General features: G+C 40.5%; 1 protein-coding gene across 1 annotated transcript in view; it reads right to left on the bottom strand.

Moving 5' to 3' along the window:
• DNER (delta/notch like EGF repeat containing) overlaps positions 1–26,078 on the bottom strand; it is a 1,164,201-nt gene that overhangs the window by 158,392 nt on the left and 979,731 nt on the right. The window lies entirely within an intron of this gene.

Here is a 26,078-nt window from a genome sequence, read left to right as displayed (position 1 = left end):
TTGCATGATAAATGTTTTTCCTGACCCCTGCCCTCAGTCCTCAAGCCGATCCCTGGTGAACCCCACCCGACCCTTTTTAAAAATACCCGACCTCTGCCCTAATCCCTAAAAATAAACCCCAGCATGACCCCAGTCGCCATCCCCCTTTTTAAAAAAAATACCCAACTCCTGCCCTGAACCCTAACTATGTACCCCGGCGCGACCTCCCCCTGGCCCCCAATTCCTTATAGAAAAAAACACCCCCAGTCTAAAGCTCTAAATCTATACTCACCTGCCCCAGGCCCAATCCCCCTTACCTCAACAGGACGAAAACAAGGCAACTCTTGTGAGGCGCGGCACAGGTCGTCAAGAGAAAGTGGAAGGATCTCTTTGCTCCTCTAATGATGCCGATAGCCTTGACCACTCAGGCGCCTTTACCACAGTTACCAGCCCTCACCACATATGTTGTAAAAAAATGCATGGTGAAGGCTATGCTTGGTTACAGTGCATGTGTTGTAACGCGTGCGTGGTAAAGGCTCTGCATGGTAACAGTCACGTTGTAATGGCTGTTTCCCAACCCAGTACAATTGCCACTGGGTAGTTACAGTTAGGAGGTTAGATTTGTGTTTCCATAGAAAATGTTACCCTCCATTTTTGTTCACCATGGATCCTTCCTGGAAAGTTGCGGAGGGGAGGTCTGTTAGGCGGGGGCTGAGAAAAAGGGGGGTCCCCAGAAATGCATTTTCCCCACTCATTTTTCCATAGGAAATTTAGACACAGCTACAGTCCAAACTACTGAATGGATTTACACCAAATTTGGCAGAAAGCTAGATCTTGGTCCAGAAAGTGTGCTTTTTGTCATTTGGTGTAAGTCGATTCTGCAGTTTGTGAGCACTTAATGCTAAAAAAAGTTGTATATTTCACACTGTGGAGGCTCTGCAGACCCGAGAGAGCTTCCGCTGGGATCTTTTTGGCTGCCAACACATCAACAAGGATGTGGTGGCAGTCATTTTAGGATTCAGAACTCAGTCTTGAATCTTAAAAAACAAAACAAAAACAAAAAGACATAGTGGGCACGGTAGGGATACCCTGACCCCCTAGGCCGGGTGGTGGGGTCCCAAAGTACCCCACCTGGGACTAATAACGTCTTTTCTTTTCATTTTCCCACAAATTTGATGAAGTTCCACAATTACGCTGTAATTCTTTTTTTAAAGCGCAGTCATCCCTCGGGCTGAGGTACAATAAGAAGGGAGGGGTACATGCGTCCCCCTACCCAGTGCCTAATTTGGCCCTAGGAACCCCATCCCTTGGGGCCAAATTACATTTGCAAAGAGTAGGGGAGCGCATAGCCCCAGCTCCCTGAGCCAGAAGGGGCCCGAGAACCCCATCCCCCGGTGCGTTTAAGGGGAGTGGGTACATGGCCCACCTCACTGAGCCAATAATAGTCGGGGGATCCACCCCGTGTCCAAACCAAATATGTAATGGGGAGGGGTTGCACAGTCACTCTCCCCAAGCCTATAGTGGCCCCAGGGACACCATCTCTTGGTGCCAAAACATGCATATTAAGGGGAGAGTAGCCCCCACACCAGGCATTAATAGGCCCACGGGGACCCCATCTCTGGGGGACAAATTCCAATAAAAAGGGGAGGGGGCCTTGTGGCATCCCTCGCCAAGTCTAATACGGCCCCTGGGACAGAATCCCCTGGGGCCGCAAGTTATGATAAACGGAATTTGTTAATTGCACTGCTTTTACTCCCAGTATTGTGTTTTTGTAGTGAGTTAAAAAACAAGTGTTAGTTACCCATCTTGTTATAATAGGATTCAAAATTGTGATGCACAAGTCACAATAAGAAGTTAATTAATCCAGTAAGTTATGTTATCAGCACAAGAAGTCAACAAAATATAATGAACTAATATCAAGATTGCAGATAAAGCAGTACTTAAAACATACATAGTGTATTAACTTACAATGTCATTTTCATATGTGTTAATTTATCTTTTTTCAACTTTCAGAGTGTTTCCTCTAAAGCTTGGATTACAAGTTGCACAGTGCTGGTATGGTACCAGTTCCACATGCACTTATGAGTTAAACGCAACAGAATGGGATATTCTGCTCGGTTTTTCTTTTTCCAAATGATTTAATGCACGCATTTAGCAACCGCTCCATGCTACATGTGTGCGGGGGCTGGTTTAAGACCAGGAATAGAGGGAGCGGCTGGCAAGAGTTGGGGAGGGATTTTCCAGCCTGTAAAAGGAGGTCTGTTATTCCCTTACCCACTAATTCCAGATGTGGGAAGAACAATGGGACTCGTTATTGAGTGAGGTGGAACTCCACATGGGAATTCTGTCCGCTCAACTCGTAATCGGGGGCCTAGGTTCTATTTATTTCCACCTCGTTGGGCAAACATTATAGATGTACCTATAATGATATCTATAATGTAAAAATGTTGTAAACTTTTGTTCATTTAATTTATATGCAAACTACTCACCACAAAATAAAGAATATTGTTTTGTGATTGGATGTGGTATGTATACAAATTGTACTGAATGCAAGAGTTCCTATTTTGATGTTGTCTCTGTGTGATTCCTGTGCAGTGGGTGAATATCTAACTAGAAGATTTTGTCAATGTATGTTTATTTTATTTTATTGTTATTTTTGTGTTATTACATTATTGACAATTGTATATCGCTTTACGTTGATGGCTGTCTTTTAAAGATGGTTATGGAGAGACAGGTGGTGGTTATATTATCTTTTGATATTTGCACAGTGCAAATAATGTACTCTTTCCAATATTTTCATTCGCTCTAAATGGTTGTGAGGTTACTTTGGATAGCTGGGTGATCATTGAGAATAGTGTGCAGTAATTGACCATAGTTTCTCTAAGCGAGCACCCAATTGCGGTGATCAAATTCAGCCTGTGCAACATTTATTTATTTTATTTGAGGTTCTTGTAGAGTGTTTCTCCTCCCACAGAGAGTTGAGTGTTTTATACAACTTTTAGTTGTTTCCGTAAACTGCCAAGGTCTTCTTTCTGAAGTTGTCTGGAGAAAGTCCCAGAGTATGGAGGCTGCTCCGGGGAAGGATTTGTGTAAGATGTGGTATCATTTAAATTTTTGCAGAAAATTGGAAGGAGTCTTTCCTCCTCAGTGTCATTTCACCACTGGAGATGCAAGGAGTGAAGGTCAGCTGGGTGGCCAATATCTATTGGGGAAGAGGGGAGCAGCACAGACCACTGAAGGGGAGCAGCACAGACCACTGACACCAGGTTAGTGTGAAAAAGGCTGCTTTATTGAAACAGGTGCACATCCCAGACAACAACAACCTTGGCCTTCCACCTAATAAAACAACGACCTCACTATACAAAGTTACTGACCTATGTTAAGCTACCCACCAACACTAAAATATCCCTCCCCACTTCATACCAACTTAATTCATCAATTTTTTATATGCTCCAGGGCTGATCAATTGCAACTAGGACCTCTACAATCCCTTTTCCCCACATCTATTAACCCCTTAACCCATTAAACTTCCTACAGAACCTTAAATTACCTGGTTTTTCCAGGCGTGAACTTGCCTACGAGTTAGTTCCCTTTCAGCGTGAACTGTGGCTGACAACAACAATAAACTTCGGTAAACCATGGCAAGTTATCTGCCAACCGCTTATGCTCCTGAGTCAAGTGACAAAGTTGACAACACACCCATCTGCACACCTGTTTTCGAACAAGGAACATCCATCTGAAAATTGAAATAAAAGCAGTGGAGGATCTAAACCCTAAGCCTAAGGACAGGGACGGGTGGGTGGGGCAAGAAAGCTAACTACCAGCCACAGTGTCACCATACGAAATGGTGGCTGGTACCTTAAATGCTGTATATATATATATGTATTACCAAGTAGCCCAAAACCTGCCCAAATCCAAGAGCAGTAGTCTGACTGCTCCACTCCCCCACAATACCCCAGGGGGCAGCCCTCCCTCTGGTCAGCTGCCCCCAAATCCCTCTTGGCCGGCTGGGGCTCCATTTAACAGTAAGCGCTGCCTTTCCATAAAGCACTAAAGAGATTTTGTCTGTTACAAAGTATTGCAACTCCAAAAGTATCGTTATCTGTACTAAAGCTCATTCCAGACATCATTATAAACAGTTACTGTTTACATATAAAAAATAATAAAAGGAGTTCAATGTAAAAAGTTAGAGAGCACAAAAAGGTTCACTTTCCAAGCCTGTAGGGTGGGTGAGTGAGTTGATCGCTTACCGCTGACAAAGCAGTGATTTGAAGGACGCCTGTTTGTGCCCTGTCAAGGCAAACTCGGAATTCTATCCTACCAGGGACGATACAATTGGTACGATATTTTAATGGTAGTAATATTTGTTATTTATAGTGCTTGGTAATTGTATTAGTGTGTATGAATCTCTATAGAACAAGGTTATTATTAATATTGTTCAGTTTTCAATGCTATTTTTCATTAATAAACGTCACTAGCAGTGCTTAATTTGAGCCAGTGCTTTCCGGTGCTCAGCACCAGCACTTGATTGGTTTCCGGTGCTCGGCACCGGCACCTAATTGTCAACACCATACTAAGACCAGTCTACCACATGGTGGTGCTGCTCATCTGATTTAGAGATGAGCAGCGCCAAAGGTTGTTTCGGAATACAATATGCACAAAAATTGCTCATACCTGCCTCGCAGCCATTCCTTTATCTTTGGGGACCTGGAATAATCTGAACTGTTGCACTTGCAGGCGAGAGAGATGGTTAGTGGTTTTGGCAGCAATGACGGGCGATGGGTGGTGCAAGGTGCAGTGGCCTCCTGCTTAGAGCCCTGGCACTTAATATTTTACAAATTAAGCACTGGTCACTAGGTCCTGGAGGTAGCAAAGCTGTCGTCTCTTGGAATCTTCGAAGTCGGGGGTCGCGATTGGAGATGAAATAAGGCATTTCATTCATCTGATCGGAATCAAATTTTCCCTCTATCACTTATTAAAATGTAAATTTGCTAAACCAACACGTGCTCAGAAGTAATCAAAGGGTAACACGTAGCGCTCTAAAAAAGCTCACACATAAATCAACTATAATTGTATTGTATTGTAATTGCATTTATATAGCACTTACTACCCCTGACGAGACGTGGAAGTGCTTTTTTGGCAAGTAGCACGCTTCTCCGGAACCCATAAAGGATTAGTGGTGAATTAGCATAGTGAAAATATGAAAGTAATTTGAGCGGTGGACATGTTAGTCAGTTATTTGGATTGAGAAGGATAGTGGAGGGATAGAAGAGGGAAAAAGGTTTGCATTTATATAGCGCTTGCTACCTTTGATGGGGTGTGAAGCACTTTTTCGGCGAGTAGCACGCTACTTCGGATCATAGTTTATGGTACAATATTTTAAAAAATGTATGAGAATGTTTACAGGCACACATGTGTGTGTGCAAATGGGCGAGGGATTCACACTCTCTCTTTCTCACACTCTCTCTCTCCACACTCTTCCTCCCCTGCAAGGCCATGCCCCGATTAACTACCGAGACAGCGCGCGAATCAAATCCTTTTTCCTCCTCTCTTTATATTATGTCTGACTCTCTTAATGAGTAGAGTTTCCCACTAGGGGGCTGTACTTGCCAATATTTTTGAATTACGCATTGCCGAGTTCTTTCAATTCAATACATCTTTGTAATGAAAAGATTTACCCATGCTTGACAATCCATTTACATGTAATGCGCGGTTTTACTAAATGTGTTTATTCGGAATATTCTAACATATTTATAGATCGCAAGGTGCGTGATCTGTAACTGGAAGCCAGTCTCCCTATCGCCTGTTCCTATTTTTAGGAACACTGTGGCTCGTGCCCATGGACGGGCGGAAATGAAAGCGAAACGCTCTGCCTTCAAAGCAGAGTCGGGTCAGCCGAAGGCTTTGTTTTAACAGAAACCCTGGCGTGGCGTGCACCGGTAGCTCCAGGCAGGAGGGGCCCCTTCCAGCCGTGAGAGGCCTCAACAAAGGCGGGGGCAAGGGAGTCGAGCCAATTACAGAGAGGAGAGACGGACGTGCCCATGGAGGCCCCCGACCTTTATATTAATTCAACGGCAGAGACGAGTCTGGGAGGCTTCCTTCCTTGAAACATCTGCATTTCACAGGTTCCAAGCCAGAGGTTATCTGTTAGAAGCCAGTGCCCGTGTCTCTCCCTCTTTAAGGCAGCTACCGTTGTCATCAACTTTAATGCTCGAAGTTAGGAAGTTCATAGTATGTATCAAACAATTGTGTAGAGAAGTGCGCTGTGCAACAAAGTGCCACTCCATTCGCAACAGATTTGCAGCTTGTGTAATAAGAAGTGTAACAAAGTGTATTCACCCCGAGCTGAAGGTTTGCACTAGAACGAAACACAGAGCGCACTGAATGCACGCTGTCTTGCTGTGCCCAATAAATATGAAATGGAGAAAATAGATGTCTTCTTGTTAAATGTGCAAATGTGAGGCAAAATCATTTGCTCCCTTTTATTCCATAAGTAGAGAAACTAATGCAAACGTATCAAATTCCACAAGAATCTGAAGACGTGACTCTTCGACGAACGCACCAGGGCTGACACCAAGCACCTTCAGCCTCATCCGTTGTGGCTGGTGCAGCTAAGAGCGGTGAGGCGGGGCAAGTCGACAAAGGAGGGAAAATAAAATTTAAAAAACACGTACCTTGCGCGTGCCGTGTGCTGACTCTTTATTTTATTTATCCTCCTCGTCATCTGTCAACTCCCCCCCACCGCTCCACCGCTCCAACCTTCACTGGCCGCCACTGAGCCTCCTGCCTACACACCAACTCCAGCACATGGATACCCTCGCAGGTGATTAGTCACCATAGACAAATCCACATAACATAGCAAAGTCACCCTACACATCAGAGCCCAAGGACTTGATCTGCGGAGTCCCTGAGGATCATCCTTGAGCCCCACCCTGTTCAACATTTACATGACACCGCTCGCCAACGTAATCAGATCTCATTACATCTCCATCATCTCCTCTCAATGTCAGACAAGTCCCCCTTGACTAGAATCAACTTCACCAAATGCATTATCTGTGCAGCAGAATGGATGAAACCCAAATACTTGAAACTCGCCTTGAACAAGACAGAAGAGCTGATCTTCAGGAACAAGAAGAACTCCTCCAGGGACTCCACCTGGTGGCCTTCAGAGCTAGGTCCAACACCATTACCCACTAACCACGCATGAAACCTGGGAATCATCTCAAACAATAAACTCAAAATGGCCTTACAGGTGAACGCAATCAGTTCCTCCTGCTTCCACATACTACTCAACCTCAGAAAGATCTTCAAATGGATTCCCAAGAGCACCAGAAGTACTGTCACTCAAGCCCTAGTTTCCAGTAGACTAGACTACGGCAATGCACTCTATCTAGGCATCCACAACCAACTACTCCACCGAATTCAGTTAAACTCATCCTGAACCTATGGTGCACCCAGATCATGCCACCCCTCAAGAACCCCACTGGCTGCTGATACACAAGAACTGCTAATTTAAACTCCTCACACATGCATACAAGGCACTGCACAACACTGCTCCAGCTCACGTCAATCGCTGCCTCCACTTCCACCATCCCACCAGACTCTTATGCTCTGCCTCACTCTCTCTCGCACACATCCCTCACATAAGCAAAGGCAGACCAGGAGGCCTAGCCTCCTCCTACCTCGCACCCAAAACTTGGAATGACCTTCCTCTACATATAAAGTCCTCCTCCTTGCTTCTGGAATTCTGCAAGAAGTGAAGGTCTAGCTTGCAACTAACACCCGGCAGATGACCTACACCTGCTACAGTGCCTGGATACCCTTCGGGTGATAAGTCATACTTTACAAACCCAAATAACAAAACAGTTTGCATTGTATGTAAAAGGCTACCTGTGGACTAGGATTTCTTTTTTAAGCACTGTTAGAGATGTACTACACTGTGCAACCAAAAACATTTTACATATTTCTTTATATTTATTTATTTAACAATTTATAGAACACATCCGGGCCTCCTGGAGTGAGGGTGCTTTACATTAAAACGTAAAAATGAATGTCACCGGGATTGCATCGAGATGGGTAGGATCAACAATGTCAACATTTTTATTTATCACTATTTATATATTTGAAGCAGAGTTCAGGAGTCCTTTATGTAGAGTTTAGGAGTCCTTTATGTTTTTAAATATGGAATTGTCTAAAGCGGTGAGCCTTGAGCTGGTTCCAGACAGGCAATAGTGGTGGCCCCAGAGAAAGACTACCTCTGTGCTGTTGAGGATTTGAGTTTGGGGGTTTAAAAGAGAAGGGTTTCTGGGACCCTTTGAGTTGCCTGAAATAGTGGGTAGAGCCCCTAAGTAGGGATGGGTGTTTGAGGAAGCATGAGGAAGATTTCAAATCTTATTCTGGCTATTAAGGCAATCCAGTGGAGGTCATTGAGTACAGGTTGATGTGGTCTAACCTACTAGCTGAGGGAATAAAGCATTCAATTGAGTATAGCGTAGCACTGAGTGGAGCAATGGATATGAAGTGGTCACTGGCTACTATGCCATTTCTAAAGTCTTGTCAGGAGATGACTAAAGAGTACATGTTTTTTTAAGGTGGCCTGGGGAGATGGAGTGTTGTATTTCCTTCACTGCATGAAGGTGAACGTTTGCAGATTTTGCCCCTGTGGTGGTAAGAGGGATTGCAATGGAAGCCCAGCCTACAGTGAATCCTAAGGGCCTGGCAGATGGAGATAATGTTGGTGAAAAACCCTCTTGTTTCAACAAATTCAAGATATCGGGGTTACGTTTGCTCTTGAGAGATGTTGAGAGGAGAAGGAATTCAATCTACATTGGGTTTTAGGAAAAGCAAGTTATTTTGCATCCAGATTTTTAGCTGGAAATGCAACTACTTGGAATGGTTATGTCTTACGGTTTTTATATAGAGCTGCAGGTTTTCTGCACACTGGTGCATGTGTTTTAGGGTCAAACTTAGTAACTACTTGTATAGATTGAATACTTTGTTGCAAGCATTGATCCTTTTGGCACACCGCCTGTCATTTAGGTAATGGTCTCCAATTTTCACCATTTTCTTTTTTTACAGAGTTTTATATAGCGCGAACTTGACTCAAAAGTATCGGGTATCAGAGCGCTTTACAAGAGCACCAGTTGCGTTACATGAGGACACATTCATTTTTTGGTATGCACGGGGAGATTAAGTGATTTGCCCAGAATCTCAGGATGTTGTGCGTCGCAGCTGAGACTCGAACCTGTTTCCCCAGCTCCAAGGTCGACTGCCTTAGCCTTTAGGCCAATTCCTCTCCTGTTGACCTGTTGGCCACAAAGAACTGGAACCAGCTTAGAACCTTATCACAAAAGCCCATAAGATGTTCTGACATCTGGCATAAACTATTTTGATTGACTATTTAGGTTGCTGATAAGGTCAAGCAGGACAAGGCGGCATGACTCGCCTATGGCCAGAATGTGATCTTTTTATCAGCCAATACCTTAAATGATGTTGTTTCAATACTGAAATCTGCTCTGAATCTCAATTGGTAATTGACCAGCATGTGTTCTTTAGAGACCTTGTTTAGTTGGTTAACAACAGTTTTTTCTGTGATCATTGATCCTGGGTTGTAATTGTATGCTAGGATGGGGACAAGATTAGGGGGTTTGACTGTGGGTCTGACATGGCTGGTCATCAGTGCAGTCTGGTATATACTTTGTTCAAGGGAGGCATTGATCAGGTCACCACATGTGTCTCGAAAGACATGGAAATTGGCCTTGATTATTTTGGCATTTTTGGCTACACAGAAGTAGTTTGTAGGTTTTACGTATTTTATGGAATTAGCTAGTTCAATTGTGAAGAAGGTGTCCCAGGTCTGTGCATTGGGCAGTTATGTCGAGTTTGTGCCTTAAAAGTAACATTTTCTCAGTGAAATATATTCGAGGAATTCTTTGCATTCTCCTTTTAATGGGGGTTAACTATGCTCACACTATATGTTTTTCTATCTGTGTCCTGGTGCAAACATTTTTCAGGAATATGGAGTTGGAGCAAAATGGAAAGATCCATTCTCTATTAAACAAACAGCAAAATGTACTTGCCCTGTCAAAATTTCTGTACTTTGGTCCTCTGATTGCATGAAAGTTATCAAGACCTAACCAGGTACGGATTGGGACAGAAAATAGGCGCAGGCACCAAAATAAAAGTGGCACCCCTATTAGTGAATTATATAGATAAAACAGTAGTTAGATAATGTTTGCAAATTGGGGTCGTTCTTTACTTGTAAAGACATGATGCATACATGTTTGAGGCGATACAAAAGACTGCGTGGATTTGAGTCGTCTGTAGGAAATTTCTCTGGTAATACCAGCAAACTCAACAATAAAAACTGTCCAACCAGGCCACAAGATAAGCCCACAAACAGTCAAAAAGCCGTCCCACACACTGATCTGTCAGGCCTGCCTATCGGGAACGGTCTGATTGCCCTATAGGGAAGTCCGACCATGGAAGTGACCCGAAAGACTACATGGAGCATAAAGCCTTTCCATTACAAAAGTGGAGACAGAAATATCGTCATGGCAGTAGGCTAATACATGGATGTCGATTATAGATAGGTGGAAGATGCAAGTAATGTTGCCTCTCATTTGTTTCTTTCTGTGTGCTGCAACAGTCTGTGGACACACATTTCTCTACCATGTACTCAATCAAGAGTAGTGGTGAGCCATTAATCAAGCAACTGTGGTAAGTGAGCTTTCAAATCTTAGGGGTGATGGAGGTGGGGTAGGTAGAGACAAGCCTTTGAAGAGGCTCAGAGAATATTCTTATAAAACAATATCCATAAAAGAGAAACAAATATGTCCTCTGCAGTTTCGATCAGGGATCCAGTATCCAATAGTACAAATTATCTCACACACAATCTCTCTGTCTCTGGCTCTCTGTCTCTTCATCAGAGTGGAGAGTTTCTTGCACAAGTCAATGTAGTCATATATCCTCTCTTCTTGCAGAATCACGGCTCTAGAATTTATTGCACACAGCTGTACATAATGTTTCTAAAATATATTGCAAACATCTGTGCACAAAATGTTTTACTTAAACACTGTGTAAACAATTCCTTGCATGCTTGCAGTGCACAGATGTTTTTGCATGTATCTGTTCATATATTTTCCTACACCTTCTTTTTTGCAGAAGTGTCTTGCACAAGCCCCCCCCCTCACACATCTCAAGGTTGGTATTTATCAGAAGACACTTTTGTGTGGGTCTTACTCCTACACGGACAACAAATGAAGAGGCACAGACCCTCTCACATGCACACTCATGCTCATACTATCTTGCAGGTTTGATCGTTCGCTGACCCTCCTTTATGTTAACCCAGGAAAGACTCAATTGATCACTTGAACACAAGCAGTTTTGCATGCTCACTAGTGCAGAAACCCTCTAACAACTTTGCAAGAACTCTAATACATTCTCACTTCAGTATGCATCATTTTCTTTGGTCAAACACAGACCCTGTTGCATGCTCAGTTTTGAAAAAATCCTTCACTACATTGTTATATCTTGCTTATGTATTCATCCATCTTCCCCGTTACCTTGGGTCCTGGATGCTCAGTCAGTGTGAGTGTTCTGAGAGAATGTTGGTGTGGTGATGATGAATGGAGCATGGGTGCCTGTGTGGTGAGGTGTGACAGTTGGAGTATGGTCTGAGCAGCAGGCAGGCTGCTCTTGGTGGGGCTGCTGTACTTGTATACCACCCTGCAACTAAGACTAATAAATACTATTCAAAACAACACTTTGGCTACTTGTTTTTGATCACAGCATCCATGTTCGTGTTTTGCACAGCTTCTGGTACTTTCAGTCACAGAGGGGTTTTCTTGCACATCCAGTCCGTCATGCACACCTTTTTGATGTTTTTTTAATGACAATACTTTCAGTCTTTCGTGCACACCATCTCTTATAGCCACAAACCCACAAAGCCTATTGTACTCAGGGCCCTCTCACACACACTTGTGCACAGGTCCTATTGCCCAGCGCTTCCTGCACACATTTCATGAATGTGGGAGCAGGTGCTCATACAAAGCCGTCCTATGAATATGTTCTTAAATCCAATAAGCATGCACAAATACAAAAATGGTACCTAGGTAGCACCACATGCAGTCTCCTACATATTTTGATAAACTGATGCTTCCATTTTGGGCAGACTATGGAGGGTGATCCAAAAGCATTTGGTGGTACATAAAGTAGTACTGCTGTAGTAGTATTCTTGCATGCTCTTCTGACAAAGCCCTAAAATATTGAAAATGGAATAAAATGTGAATACATATATTATCTACTGGCGGTCGCCAGTAGATAGTTATAGTTAGGACCGTGTTTCCATAGGAAATCTGAAAATTCTATTTTGAATAACTTTGGCGCTGGTTGACGAATCCTCGCGAAATTTTCAAAACTAATGGGGCGCTCCGCTCAGCTCCTACCCTGAAAGTCTCGGGGGGATTCGTCAAGCGGGGGCCGAGAAAAAAGGGGGGTCCCAAAACACATTTTCCCCATGCATTTTCCCATAGGACCTTTAGTTGAAGGTACAGCCCGAACGGCTGAACAGAATTACTTGAAATTTGGCAAAGAGGTAGTCCTCAGGTCAGGCATGTGCCTTTTGCATATATGGTGTCAATCTGTTCAGTAGTTCCTGAGAAAATTGCATTTAAAAGCACATACATATCTATAGCCGCGCACCGCCCGCGCACCGTACGCGCACCGTACGCGCACGGTGCGCGCACCCTAACGTGCGCGAGCGTAATTCTGATTGGTGGATTCATGACAGTCAACATTCGAATCGGTCGAAATCAGGAAGTGTCGGCCGCCATTTTGTGTGTTGTGTGTGTGACAGGGAAAAAGAAAGGTGGAGAACGTGAAAAGGGGGGGGGGCAGGGTAGAGAGTTCCTGACCCCCTAGCCTTTGTCAGGGGGTCCCTGAAGGACCACGAAGGATGAAAATTGTTTTTTTTTTTTTTCAAAAAATCGCGGGGTGCGCGCATGGTGCGCGCACCCCCAGCCGCCATTTTGAGTTTTAGAGGTAGAAGAGAGCTAAAAACACAAGTGGAGAACGTGAAAAGGGGCAGGGTAGAAAGTCCCTGACCCCCTAGGCCTTCTCATGGGGACCATAAAAGACCTCTTAGGTCTCAAAAACAAAAAAAAATAAAAAAAATATCGCGGGGTGCACGCACGGTGCGCGCACGGTGCCAAAAAAAACATTAAAAAAATAGATAAAGAAATCAAGTTTGAGTGTTTAGATGTTGGTTGGCTCTAAAAAGAGCCGTTGTGTTCATTGAGTGTTTTTTGGTACCTACAAGTAAGTACCGATGCAGAGTCTAAAGTTCAAGAGGAAGACTCTGTTGCCTTCATCTGTGAAATGAACACCGTCTCCTCTATAAATGCCTTGCATGTTGTAACGCAAGTTGTTGTGGTATATAGAACCCATACCATAGTCTCTGAGGAAAGCAGAAACAGACTTATTGACGTGCTTTCTTGCTTTGCCAATCTGCGGACAATATTGGTTGGACCAGTTCCACTTTTGCCTTTGGCATATATTAGAATATACAAAGGTAGTTTGTGGAAAAAGTGACATCAATTGCACAAAGGTGTCCTTAACAAGCATTTCCAGACCTACCCCAGTTAAAGTGCCTAGGTCATTTCCACCACAGTGCACAATTATAAGGTCAGGCTGTGGAAGATGTAGAAAGGATTTCACCAAAGGCATTAATTGGTGCCACTTTAACCCTCTCCGACCAATCCATTTAATGTCTACATTTGGCAAAGCAAGGTCTTTGAAAATACCTCTTTTTTCTTCATACTTTTCACTCCAGAAGTCATAGCTATGACCTACAATCCACACTGTGAACATCTTTCAAGGAGATCTGGATGCACTCAGAAGGTGTCTTTCAGTAGAATGGCAATATGAAAAGAAAGATAGTTGTAAAATGGAGGCTTACATACTTTTTTTTTAATAAAAAGAACTCATTGGCTGTTTCACACCATTCTACACTAAAAACTAGGCTGTATGTTTAAATTTTAAAAAGCATGTTTTGTATTGGTTCAGAAAAATGTGTTCCACAGAACATTACTTTGGATTTGCTGTTAGGTTTGAAAAGTCAAGCACTCTTGCTCTTTGGATTAGAAACATTGGGTGCTGAACTTCTGACCTCTCTGCTCACACTAGTGTTCCATGACCTGTTGCTATGGTAGGAGGCAGAAGTCATGTTGGGGGTAGGGATCATTTGGAAAGGGTTGAAATTTGCAACCAATAGAAATGTGTGTTTCCATTTGAAAAAATGTGTGAAGCACTGTGATTTGAAGTTAACATGTATATGTGTGAAAAAAGAGAGGGAAACATTGCCATTTACTGGTTCTGCTGAGAGGTGTACAGTTCAGAGATTCTGGCTCTGATAATCTGCTGTGTGAGTGCCACATTTCTTTCTCAACTAACTACTTTTAAAGGTGAGTTATGAATTTGAGAGGGGATGTATGTTTCGCATTTTGATAAAAAAATGTAAATGAGATTCTTGTTTTAAAGTTGTGTTTTACATGTTATGTTTTGGAAGATATTTAACTGCCTTGAACTTTTCAGATATTATGGAGTATGTCTTCACCATAAGTAAAGGTGTACTGGTATCACCCAGGAATATTGTTTTCTGCCTATAATCACACCATGAGTCTGTGTGCACAAAGGAATCGTTGTCAGAGATTTAATTTGTGTTGGTCTGGTTCTGTAAGACTTGCATTCGTAGTAAAGGGGCAGCTTGTTTTCTTGAACTGTGATGGTTTGCATTCAGCAGAAATCACTATCACACAAATGAAAGGCAAATGCTAACACATTTGAAAACAACAGGGTAGATTTTCCTTCCCCTCCTGCCATGGGTGAGGTAGATCCTACATGTTCAAAACTCAAATTAACCCTTACCCCACATGTACTCTTACATACATCTCTGCAGTCTTCATGCAGTTCTGCAAACGTCCATGCTTATCTCTCTTGCACCTGACAGTACACAGTCTCCAGAAACATACTTTTAGCACACAGGCAGCTGCTTCTCCTGCACTCCCATGCTAAGTATTCAGCACTGTGTGGTATTTCAGATAGCAGTGTGTAACGCTAACACATTCAATGTCACCAAGACTCATTTCCTTTGCTCTAGTCTAATCACTCACCCATGTTCCACATGCTCATGCTCTCAAGTAGCTGTTAGGACATGTGCTCTTTTCTGCCTCTCCAAAGTATAAGGAAAATGTGTCAGGCTCTTACAGTAATTATCACTTGCAAAACCACAGCAGTAAATGTGCTTTGAAATTGCCAAAGAAATAATGGTTTTCTGCCTAGAATCACACCATGAGTCTGTGTGCACACAGGAATTTGTTGTCAGAGATTTAATTTGTGTTGGTCAGGTTCTGTAAGACTTGCATTCGTAGGAAAGGGGCAGCTTGTTTTCTTGAACTGTGATGGTTTGCATTCAGCAGAAATCATTATCTCACAAATGAGAGGCAAATGCTAACACATTTGAAAACAACAGGGTAGTTTTTCCTTCCACTCCTGCCATGGGTGAGGTAGATCCTACTTGTTCAAAACTGCAATTAACCCTTACCCCACATGTACTCTTACATACATCTGTGCAGTCTTCATGTAGTTCTGCAAGCGTCCATGCAGATCTCTCTTGCACCTGACAATACACAGTCTCCAGAAGCACGCTCTTATCACACAGGCAGCTGCTTCTCCTGCACTCTCATGCTAAGTATTCAGCACTGTGTGGTATTTTAGATAGTAGTGTGTAACGCTAACACATTCAATGTCACCAAGGCTCATTTCCTTTGCTCTAGTCTAATCACTCACTCAGGTTCCACATGCTCATGCTCTCAAGTAGCTGTTTGGACATGTGCTCTTTTCTGCCTCTCTAAACTATAAGGAAAATGTGTCAGGCTCTTACAGTAATTATCACTTGCTCAACCACAGTAGTAAATGTGGTTTGAAATTGTCAATCAAATATTGTTTTCTGCCTAGAATCACACCATGAGTCTGTGTGCACACAGGAATTGTTGTAAGAGATTTAATTTGTGTAGCTTTTATTGTGTAAGACTTGCAGTCGTAGGAAAGGGATAGCTCATATGATATGTTTTGAAAAGCTCATAAAAAATATAGTAATATATATAAATTACATAAAGGTATTTTTTTGTTTTAGTTTCTTTCAGGTATTGCTGAACAAGACTGAAATAATTTAAAGATGCCTATAAAATCAAGAAAGAGAAAAGAATAGCAACAACATCAGACAACTGGACAAAAAAAATTAGTTGAAAAACCTCATGTTGGAAAAAAGAAAAAGCCTTCTGGTAAGCAGACTAAGGATTTAAAAAAAATATCCTCAAGCCAAGAAAAAATGTAAAAAATATATCCACTGGACATAGTGTTTTAAGTAGAAAACAACAAGACAATCGACAGAATATACTAAATGCTAATGTACAAACAGAAGTAAGAAAGAATGACTTAAAAAGAAAAATAGATTTTAAAAACATTCGTAGAAAAATGTTTGAGAGAAGAGTGATGTTCAATTTGCTAAAGGATGTGAAAAAATATAGGAAGAAAGCCAAATTTTATAAGAAAAAGAAACATATTGAAACAATTGTTGCAAAGGCTTTGGAGTTAAAAAGGAAACTATTCATTTTAATTTTGAACAGGATCCGTACATTAGATAAATTAGTGAATGTAATGAAGTCAAAAAGAAAAAGAAAAAGAGAAGTGAAAAAAAAACTTTTGTAAAGTGTTCTTAGGAGAATGGAAGCATAGTTCAAGTACTGAACCATTTTTTAATGAAGAGAGCTATCTTCAAAGTAATAGTTTGCTGCATGCAGTTGACACCAGTGGTCGAGCTTATGAAGTTAAGGATGGTTGTGTAATGGAAAAGGAGAAAATGGTTCCAAGAAATGAGGAAGAAGTATTAGCTGATGAGGTTATGGGGAGACGTCCTAAAGCCCCAGTGTACACTTGGAATTGTAGTAGTATTTGTACTGTACGACAGGAATCTATTGATAAATTTTGTGACTTTCTAAGAGAATATAGTAAAAAAAAGTGTTAAACAGAAGATTAAGGTGCTTCAAAGACTAGATCCATGCAGAGTGAGAGAGAATACTGGTTTGCAAAGACATTCTCTGGCTTGTCTTTCTAGGAAAGTTTGTCAAAGTGTTTTTCACCATTTTAGGATGCTGGCAGTTCATCATACTGAAATGAGAAAGTTTGTGAGAAGATTGTATTTTGCTAAAAGTCCAGCACTAAAGTTACATAAGTTGAATAGTGCTCTGTTCCGTGGATCTGTAACAGATGTGAAGAAGGTTTGTGAGGATATTGAGTTTTGTTACTTTGGTCCAGAGCAAGAAAGTGCAGGAAATGACACAGTTATTGAAGAAAATGTGGAAGAGAATGTAGAACCCACTGTTAGTAAAACATTTGAAGATCAAATGACAAAATTTACTATCATCTCTAATGAAAGACCAAATATTTGTTGTATTTGTTGCCGGAGAAGCCATTACAAAAATCAAACAAGGAATGTTGATCTCTATAAAAAAAGTGAAAAAGAAAATAATTATGAGTGGAAGGATTTTGCTACATATTTGTTTCTGGAAAATTGTTTTGATTTGGGTGAAGATCAGCGTATTTGTAAATACTGTTATAATAAGTTAGAAGAAAATAAAATGCCTGCTACAGCTGTACATAATAATTTAGAATTGGTTGATATTCCTGCAGAACTTAGTGATTTAAATACGTATGAGTCTATACTCATTCAATGTGTCCATCCGTTTCAGACTATAGTTCGTATGGAGCCCAAAACAGGCAAATTTCCTCCTACAGATTTACAAAGAGGTTTAAAAGGAAGAGTTGTCTATTTGCCATTAGATTTGAAACAAAATATTGAAACAATTGATGCAGATAGTTTGGAAACTGAACCATTAGTTATTCTGGTTAATGGTGTACCTACAAAGAATAAGAAAATTTGGCAGGAGCTGGTGGATGTACGAAAAGTACAAAGAGCAAATTTATATTTGAAAAGAAATAATAAATGGTATAAATCAATTTATATGGAAGAAGATGAAGATTTACTAGCAGACACAGGAATACCAACTGGGCAAATTGAAAAGTGGATAAGTCAAAAGAAGAAGAAATTTATGAACATTTCAGCATACATCCTCTTCATTCTAAAGAAGTTATGGGAAACACTATTGATCTCTTTCAGATGAAAAAAGCAAAAGGAACTCCCGTGAGTGTATGGGAGGAGAACTTGGAAGCTCGTTGTTTTCCCCAGCTGTTTCCTACAGGAAAAGGTGGACGATATGATGGACGTCCAGTACAGATTCCTGCTTCTGTGTATCAGACTACAAGATTATATGCAGAAGATCCAAGATTTCGTCAAAGTATTCCTTATTTGTTCCATCTTTTATTTGAAAGTGACTTATCAGCACTATCTTATGCAGTAAATCACATTTTGAAAACTGGAGTACATCTACATAATGTGTCTGCAAAGGATTTTCTGAACAAAGTGCAACAGCGAGATGATCATTTGGAATCTCAATTGATTAATCTAATGGCTTGTCAGCGTGAGACTAATGAATATTGGTACCGACGCCATGGAGAATTGAAATGTATGTTACGGAATTTAGGAACTCCTACATGGTTCCTTACCCTAAGCTGTGCAGAGTACGCTTGGGATGATTTACTGGATTTTCTTCGAGAGGCAAATTCAAATATTGAAAACATCCAATACAAGACAGCAGGAGAACTGCGTTCATTGGATCCGGTTAATGTTTGCAGATATTTCAATCATAGATTTGAGGCTATGATGTCCTTCATCTGCAATAAAAAAAATTCACCTCTTGGAGAAGTTGTGGATTTCTTTTGGAGAAAAGAGTACCAAGCAAGAGGTGCTCCTCATATTCATATGCTGTTGTGGATCAAGGATGCCCCAAAATTTGGAACAGATTCTGATGATGCAGTTTTATCTTTCATTGAAGGATATGCAACATGTGCTATACCTAAAAGCACAGAAGAAAAAAATTTAAAAGAGCAAGTTTTACGTTTCTAAAGTCATCGGTGTGGAAAATACTGTCGACGAAAGTACAAGAGTAAAGATAAATTCTACACAAAATGTCGATTTGGATTTCCACGACCTGTTCTTTCAAAAGGAAGAGTAGAGTAAACAGTTTTATGTCAGCTGTGCAACATACTATTACAAGAAAATCACCTAAGAATACCTACAACCTAAGAAGAAAAGAAGAGTCAAAATATATAAATGACTACAACCCAGTCATTTTATCCATGTGGAATGCTAACATGGATATTCAGTATGTAGCTGACAATTCTATTGCTGTTGCTCGGTATGTCACATCTTACATCACTAAATCTGAGAAAACGGAATTGAAAGAAATGTGGGAAGAGAGTTTTCTCACGAGAAGACTGTCAGTAAAAAGCTATACAGTTTTAGTTTAAAGATGTTATCGCATCGAGAAATTGGCTCTTACGAATGCTCAGATAGGTTATCATCTGCAAGTCTGTACTCCAAATCCAGAAGAATAATTTGGGTTAGTTTAGGCCTTGCAGGAATGTGAAATCGGGTACTGAAATCTATTTGAGAAATTGAATATTTAGCAGAGTACGAACCTGAAAGTACAGACATTTTAAGAACAAACATGTTGGACACATATTACCCAAAGAGAAGTCATCATCTTGAGAACATGTGTCTCTATGAAGTGCTGCAGAACTACATTTATAAACGGAATGCCACAGAAGACATCAACAATGGAAAATATAAAGTCATTGGTGAGGAAGGATGTTTGATAAAACAAACAAAAGGAAGTTTGATTAATCACAGAAAGCTGAGTTGCGACACTACTGACAAGAAGGAATTTTACCACTTAGCACTTTTACAGTTGTTTAAACCATGGCGCTCAGAGGATGAATTACTTGGACATTTTCAAAGCTATGAAGATTCCTTTAATGCATGCAAAGATACCATAGAATGCAGAACTTTCACAACTTATGTACAAATGTTAAATGAAGAAATTGAACAAGAAGCAACAATTGCACCTGAAGTAGCTAGAGACAGTTCTCAAGACAGTCAAAGCTCTGGGACGCTCAGTCAAGATCCCCTAGGACAACCAATCGTAGAAAATGAAGCTGCAATAGCCATGACTGAAGTGGAAACAGCTATGAATCAAGCTCAGGAAGATTTAATAAACGTACCAAATTTGGAACAGCAACTGAATGATGAACAACAACAAATTTATGAGGAAGTCACAAAACAAATTGATCATGGATTACTACATGAAAATAAAGAGTGCTCTTGCACATCATTTGAACCAATGTGAATATTTGGACATACTTTGAGTACAAAGAACTCATTACCAATATGCTGCAAGCAAATGATGATGATTATGCAAGTATTCTCAAAGATATCAGAATTGGACTACTCACAGAACATGGCAGAAAAGCTTTACAGAGTCGGATGCTATGTAATTTGTTTCCAACAGAACAAATAGTTCCAGAGAAAATATACAAGAAAATTGCTGGAAAAAATACTGTAATCTGCTTAATGCCAACACTACATGAATGCTCTATATTCAATCAAGAACTTTTGAAATTGGAAAATGAAGAGATTGTAAAACTGGAAGCTGTGGATAAAATACAACATGAAGGAATAACTATTATATTGACAAGCAAATTTTCAACTAAATTGGATTCTCTAGAGAAAAACATCTCGAAAACAGCTGGTTTAGAAAAGAATCTTTATGTATGTGTGAACTGTCGAGTAATTTTAAGACGTAATTTGGATGTAGAAAAAGTTTTAGTGAATGGAGCTATGGGTAAAGTTGTGGGTTTTGTTAATTACCAGAAAAAAGTTGGAATTGAATTTTTAAAAATAAAATTTGATCAGATTGAAGAGGTTAAAGACATTAGTCGTTGTTCAGTTCGTTTCTTGCTTGTGAAAGACTTATATGTACGTAGGAAGCAGTTTCGGTTATATCTAGCATATGCTGTAACTATTCACAAATCTCAAGGATTAACTGTAGATAGTGCTTTTGTAAACATTGGATCTACTGTGTTTAAAGAAGGTATGGCATATGTTGCTTTGCCACGCGTGAAAAAAATATCTGGTTTATTCATGATAGACTTTGATGAGTCAAAAGTTAGTGCTGATGCAAACTGTGTAAAGGAATATAATAGATTAAGAAGAAGCTATGCTCCTCATTTAGGTCAGTATCCTGTGTTTGAAAAACGTGTTGTTTGTCGGAAAAGGAGAATTGAGAATATCTGTAATGAGGATGTACAGAAGAGAAAACAAAAGGAGAGTGATGTGATTCCAAGCAAAAAGAAAAAGGACAATGTCGAAGAGGTTGTTGGTTGTCATTTTGAAAATAGCTCTGGTGTCAACTGCTACGCTAATGTAGTGCTGAATGTTGTATTTTATCTTGAAAGTTTGCAAGAGCAGATAATACTAAATCATGAAAAAAGATTCTGTTCTCTGCTGAGTTTTCTTTATGAGAAGCTGAGTAATGATAAAACTAAAATAAAAAGTGCTTCTGATGTTAGAAATCTTTTAGATGTATGTTCAGGATGTACACAGTTTACTCAAAATGTCCAGTAAGATGCACAGGAATTCTTAATGTATATGCTTATGGTACAGGAAGATGAAGGGGTAGAAATAGAAAATATGTTTGGTCTCTCTTATAAATGGGAACATAGTTGTGAAAACTGTTTGAACACATGCAGCTCTAATGTGGATTCTGAAAGGTTCATATATTTAACATTACCAGAGAGTAAATCAGTGACTTTTAGTAAATTAGTTAAAGATGCAAATCACAACATGGAATGTTCTCAATGTAAATCAGACATGTTATCAACGTTATTTTTAAAGAAATATGGACAGTGTGTAATTTTAATGATGCAACGTTGTAGCGCTGATGGAACTAAATTGGACACTTTAATAAAGAAGTTTACAGGACATCACTTATCAATATCAGGAAAAACTTTTGTTGCAGTTGCAATCATTTTCCATGATGGACCTTCTATAACTTCTGGTCATTACACAGTTTATCTAAAATGTGAAAGAGGCTGGACACTGTGTAATGATTCTAAATTGATTTTCAAGCAACATTTGCCTGCATAATTACCAAATTCCTACTTAATTTTTCTGAAACCAAAATTTTAGATACAAATTGCAGTATCTGAAGAAACCATTATTTCGATTTTATAGGATTAACATTGGATATTTCACCAAAAAAGAATTTTAAAATTACCATTTGGCCTCATGGAAAGGTAAACATTTCTATTGTGGACTTCTTTGACAGATATTATTTTGGTGTATGAGCTTAAGCAACAAGATTTACAGACGTTATTTATTGGAAATTGGAAATAGTTATTGTTCTTAGATGATATTTTTAATATATATGTTACATTTCTATCAAGGTATGTTTTACTGAGAAGAGATTCAGGGCATTTTTTAAACAATCTTTCAGATTGTTAATTTTTTTGCCCCCTGTTAAGTGATGAATGCAATTGATTTCACAATTTGCAGTGAAATTCATTATATTCTGAAAACAGCAAAAAAAGGGCAAAAAATTACTTTGTTAAATATGAAAATATGTGTACTGTATTCTAAAATGTATTGTTAAATATTAATACGTTTTTTCTTTTTTTTCAGATCGAGAAAGAAAATTTAGGAAATGTAATCCTTTTTTCCAGCAATTAAAAAAAACCATTTATTTATAATTAAGTTATTTTGTTGGTCAGGTAAGTTTGAAATATCTGTATTTCTCACCCCTTCACTTTCATGCTCCCTTTTCTTCACTTCTCCTCACTCTGCTTTTCTCATTCCCCTTCTCTCTGTCTTCTTCCTTTACTGCTCTTTCGTAATTCCCTTACTCCTTCTATACTACTCCCCTAGGTTTACTGCCTCCATCACTACTTTTTCAACCATGTATCTCTCCCTGTCTCCACATGTCTCAGTCATTCTAACTGCCTTACTCCTTCTCAGTTCCTTGCACTCTGTCTCTGTTTCTGTCTCTCTCCCTTTGTCTGTCTTACCCTTAATTTCCTTAACATCTCTGGAGCAGATTAACAAGGCCTCTGCGCCACCACTACGTCACTTTTCATAACGTACTGGTGGCGCAGGGAGCTCCTTTATATTTACAAGGAGAGGAAAAGCCACGCTGCGTGACTTTTCCTCTCCACATAAATACAGCCACTTCCCACGCAGCACTGTGTGTTGAAGGGGTTCCATGGGTGTTGTTGTGGGTGTTCCCACGCAACACACAAAGAACTAGACACATCTCCAGGTTTATAAGAAATCTTAACTCTGGAGATGTGTGTGAATGCTACGCCACCCTAGAGGTGGTGTTGCGAGGCACAACGAGAAGAAATGTTTTTATTTCTCCTAGTTTTTTCCTCTTTTAGTGCGTCCTCCATTCTACAGCACGCATTGAAAGAGGAAAAAGCCTCTTGTGATTGTTTTTGTGCAAGAAGGTGTCCCTTCCTGCACAAGAAGAATCTCCCCACCACGCAGGCATCCTTGTACCATGGTGCAAGGGAGCCTGCGCCGGCGCATGGCTGCAGTTTGTACGCCTGCGCAGGGGAAGCATAGAGATGCGACAAAAAAATCGTAAAAAAAATAGAATTAAAAAAAAAGTTTACGTGTTTGGATGTTGGTTGGCTCTAAAAAGAGCCATTGTGTTAATTGAGTGTTTTTTGGTACCTATAAGTAAGTATCGATGCAGAGTCTAAAGATCAAAAGGAAGACTCTGTTCCCTTCATCTGTGAAATGTACTCTTGCTCTTTGGATTAGAAACATTATGTGCTGAATTTATGCCGTCTCTGCACACACAAGTGTTACATGATCTAATGCTATGCTAGCAGGCAGCAGTCATGTTGGGGGTAGAAATCATTTAGAAAGGGTTAAAATATGCAAAAAAAAGAAATGTGTGTTTCCATTTAAAAAAAAGGTGGAGAACGTGAAAAGGGGGCAGGGTACAGAGTTCCTGACCCCCTACCTTTTGACAGGAGGTCCCTGAAGGACCATGAAGCGTGTAAAAAACATTTTATTTTATTAAAAAAATCGAGGGGTGCGCGTACCGTACCCACACGGTACGAGCACGTCGGGGAATTTTTTTTAAAAAAAAATGTTAAAAAAAGTGTTTAAATGTTAGGTGGCTCTAAAAAGAGCCGTTGTGTTAATTGAGGGACAGAGGAAGGAAAGAATGTCAAAAATTATAGGGTGCCGCACGTGTGCTGCTGTATCTTGATATCTATTAGGGGAATGCTGGTCTCCCCCAAAGCAAGAAGAGCATTACACGTATTGCACCATATATGCACCCTCTCAAACAGAGGGTGTATATCCAAAGGAGCAGAAGAAGGTGAAGCTGCCACCGCAGATGAAGTGCTCGGCTGAGCTGCCGATGATGTACTCGGCTGAGCTGCTGCGGATGTGCTCGGCTGAGCTGCAGGAGGGTTTTCTCTAGCAGCTCGAGCATAAGCCACAGGATGTACATCCCTAACGTGCCTGATCATAGTGAAGATACTAAAAGAGTATTTCTTTTTAGGATCTCCTCTTGATAAGACACGACCACAAAGAGTGCAGGTGACTTTGGGAGCATTGACTTTCTTCTGCCCCTGTGGAAATGTAAAATATTGCCAGATAAAAGAATCTTTCTGTTTCCTCTGTCTCTGTCTCACAAGAGTCTCCTGCTCACTCCCAGAAGATGACTGCTGCTCTGCCATTGTATCACAAAAACAGTTCAGCTCCTTCTCCCAGGGAATCAGAAGAAATAATGAGGGGAGTGGGTGTGGTGTTGGAAGTTTCTGGAACTGAAACTACTATAAACCAATGAAAAGTGTTGTTTCTTGATCACATGACTTACCGTGCGCGCACCGTACGCTTACGGTGAGCGCACGGTACAAGCACGTGTGCGCATACGTAAGACGCGTGCATGCACGTACGGAGCACGCGCGTACGGCGCATGCGCGCATGCGCAGCACGCGCGCATGCGCATACAGAGCACGCGCGCATGCGCAAATAGAACACACATGCATGCGCGTACGGAGCACGCGCGTACGCATCACGAACGAAGTACGTATGCGCATGTAAATCACGTACGCATGCGCACACGGAGCACGTACGCATGCAAACCACATGCGCGCACCGTACGTGTACCGTACCGTACGCGTACGGTACGCGACCGGTGCGCGCACGGTAAAAACCCTTAAAAAAAAATAAAAAAAATGTTTAGAGATTTATAGAAGATATTAACTATGCTGTTCAACTATATCTAAAATTTAAAAAAACAAAGCTGTGCCATTCCATATTGCAGGATACAGTAAATCTATAATTATATACATAGGTAGCATATTGTAAAATAAATAAATAAAAAATATAATAAAACAATGATAAATTAGCATTTAAAAACCTTGCAAATTCACTAAAAAAAACATAGGTTTCACACACGTTATAGTTAGGAATTAGCATTTAAAAAACCTTGGAAATTCACTGAAAAAACCATAGGTTTCACACATGTTATAGTTAGCTGGACATTTCACTCGTACAAAACCATTGAAATTCCCCCGTTATAGTTAGTTCAGCTAACTATAACTCGCGCGCCCGCAATCCACTGCTGATGACGTCACATATTACATCACTCATGACATGGTCAGTGACATCACTGATGACATCACTGATGACGTCATCCATGTGATAAGTTACCACATCTTCTCACACCCTAATATAACCTTTGATACACCAACTCAAAATTTAAGAGTTTCATTCTCAAAACCATACATACTGCAATACCAATAACTACATACCCACTTATTAACTCTTAGGTCTACATACACCTCCACTCATTCACCTGTACAGTCACTCATACTTACAGTCACTCCATACAAGACTATCATATGCATTTATACACCTATCTAGACACTCACACACTACCAATCATCCATAGATATACTCTCACACCTACTCAGTCATGCAAAAAATCACACTCCCATTTACTCACCAATGCGGTTATACACACTCAAGTTCACTTACTCATAAAAATAGTATCAAATTCTTA

Source organism: Triturus cristatus, chromosome 11, assembly GCF_964204655.1.
Source record: "Triturus cristatus chromosome 11, aTriCri1.1, whole genome shotgun sequence".
Taxonomy (NCBI): Eukaryota; Metazoa; Chordata; class Amphibia; order Caudata; family Salamandridae; genus Triturus; species Triturus cristatus.
Note: the sequence above shows the minus strand (reverse complement) of the source record. Positions and strands in the feature narration are given on the sequence as shown.